At 57.3% G+C, this 2,500-nt stretch overlaps 1 non-coding gene across 1 annotated transcript in view; it reads left to right on the plus strand.

Annotated features, from left to right (window-relative positions):
• Positions 1–1,178: 1,178 nt before the first annotated feature.
• The window catches only part of LOC126178806 (small subunit ribosomal RNA), a 1,909-nt gene continuing 587 nt past the window's right edge, over positions 1,179–2,500 (plus strand). The window contains exon 1 of the ribosomal RNA XR_007536660.1: positions 1,179–2,500. This exon is cut by the window's right edge and continues 587 nt beyond it. This is a non-coding gene — a ribosomal RNA (small subunit ribosomal RNA).

The raw sequence follows: 2,500 nt of genomic DNA on the forward strand, positions 1-2,500 counted from the left end.
CGTCTGTTGATGTAGTGGCGCGTGTATTCAAACGTAGTCGTCTCTTCTCACACAGTGTGATAGCATGGTGCACCGCGTTCCACATCTGCGACATGGTACAGATGCTGGTTGACAGTCGGTCTCGTAATGGACATCGCATACGTAGGGGGGCCACCTCCCACGTGTTCTCTAGTCGTGCACATTTTGTTGCGTGTATGTGGGCAGACGTAGTGTGTCGTGACACCTAACAGACAGGTATGCAATAATCGTTGCATTTGCAAAGTGGGATGGACGTCTACGTTTGCTGGTGACGTTACGCAAATGAACAACTGGTAAACCCATTGTGGTGCGGTAGTTGTTGCTGGAGGTAAATCAGTAAGGGCAAATCTGTGTGTGAAGCGATACGCGGCGGTGGCTGGGTGGGACCGTCCCCGGCCGGTGAGGGGGGGCCGCCCGGCGTGCTGGCCGCGCGGTGCGTGGGCGCACGCGCTACAGCCGGCTGGTGGGGGCGCCCAGTGGCAGGCGCGCCGGCCGACGGACGCGGCAGGCGGCGCAGCTGCGCGCCGGGGCACCCTGCGCGCGGCGCCGGGCGGCCAAAGTGGGTCCTCGCGGGCCCGGTGCGAAGCGCGGTGGACATCTGCAGTGTGCTGGTCCGACTGAGGACTGTGTGCGATGAGGATGCGCCGCCGCCCGGCACTCGGCGCCGCGACGCCGTCTGCTGCTCGGTCGCCCCAGCGGTTCTCGCTGGTGGTTTGTATCGCAGTTGTGCAGACGTGTTGGCACGTGCGCTGTGCTGGGAGAGTTCGCTTCGGCACCCACGTGGGGCCTTTGCCCTTCTGTGGCGCTGGCGTTGGAGCTGCCGGTCACCGTAGGTGGCGCGTGTTGTCTCCCGCCGGCAATGCCACGACAGCACGCTCCCGGGCCTCTGTCGGCAGCGGCAAGCTCAGTTGGGAGCACGGGTGGTCGCACCTAAAGCGTCTACTCGCCTAACTCCGGGCGATTGCGCCTCTCTCGAACCCGACCAAGTACTTAGGACGGCGCTGCGCGCCGCCGGGACCTGAGAGGGTTTCGAGGTGTATTGTGCAGGGGAGCTCAGCCTCCTCCTGTTTGCAGAATAATTGAGCGGACGCTTGCGTGTTCGCGCGGGCCCCTGGGACACACTCCCGGGCGGCCGGCTGCTCAGCTCTAGTTGACGCAGCTCCCTGGTTGATCCTGCCAGTAGTCATATGCTTGTCTCAAAGATTAAGCCATGCATGTCTCAGTACAAGCCGCATTAAGGTGAAACCGCGAATGGCTCATTAAATCAGTTATGGTTCCTTAGATCGTACCCACGTTACTTGGATAACTGTGGTAATTCTAGAGCTAATACATGCAAACAGAGTCCCGACCAGAGATGGAAGGGACGCTTTTATTAGATCAAAACCAATCGGTCGGCTCGTCCGGTCCGTTTGCCTTGGTGACTCTGAATAACTTTGGGCTGATCGCACGGTCCTCGTACCGGCGACGCATCTTTCAAATGTCTGCCTTATCAACTGTCGATGGTAGGTTCTGCGCCTACCATGGTTGTAACGGGTAACGGGGAATCAGGGTTCGATTCCGGAGAGGGAGCCTGAGAAACGGCTACCACATCCAAGGAAGGCAGCAGGCGCGCAAATTACCCACTCCCGGCACGGGGAGGTAGTGACGAAAAATAACGATACGGGACTCATCCGAGGCCCCGTAATCGGAATGAGTACACTTTAAATCCTTTAACGAGTATCTATTGGAGGGCAAGTCTGGTGCCAGCAGCCGCGGTAATTCCAGCTCCAATAGCGTATATTAAAGTTGTTGCGGTTAAAAAGCTCGTAGTTGGATTTGTGTCCCACGCTGTTGGTTCACCGCCCGTCGGTGTTTAACTGGCATGTATCGTGGGACGTCCTGCCGGTGGGGCGAGCCGAAGGCGTGCGACCGCCTCGTGCGTGTTCGTGCGTCCCGAGGCGGACCCCGTTGAAATCCTACCAAGGTGCTCTTTATTGAGTGTCTGGGTGGGCCGGCACGTTTACTTTGAACAAATTAGAGTGCTTAAAGCAGGCAAGCCCGCCTGAATACTGTGTGCATGGAATAATGGAATAGGACCTCGGTTCTATTTTGTTGGTTTTCGGAACCCGAGGTAATGATTAATAGGGACAGGCGGGGGCATTCGTATTGCGACGTTAGAGGTGAAATTGTTGGATCGTCGCAAGACGAACAGAAGCGAAAGCATTTGCCAAGTATGTTTTCATTAATCAAGAACGAAAGTTAGAGGTTCGAAGGCGATCAGATACCGCCCTAGTTCTAACCATAAACGATGCCAGCCAGCGATCCGCCGCAGTTCCTCCGATGACTCGGCGGGCAGCCTCCGGGAAACCAAAGCTTTTGGGTTCCGGGGGAAGTATGGTTGCAAAGCTGAAACTTAAAGGAATTGACGGAAGGGCACCACCAGGAGTGGAGCCTGCGGCTTAATTTGACTCAACACGGGAAACCTCACCAGGCCCGGACACCG

This window comes from Schistocerca cancellata, chromosome 3 (assembly GCF_023864275.1).
Source record: "Schistocerca cancellata isolate TAMUIC-IGC-003103 chromosome 3, iqSchCanc2.1, whole genome shotgun sequence".
Taxonomy (NCBI): domain Eukaryota; kingdom Metazoa; phylum Arthropoda; class Insecta; order Orthoptera; family Acrididae; genus Schistocerca; species Schistocerca cancellata.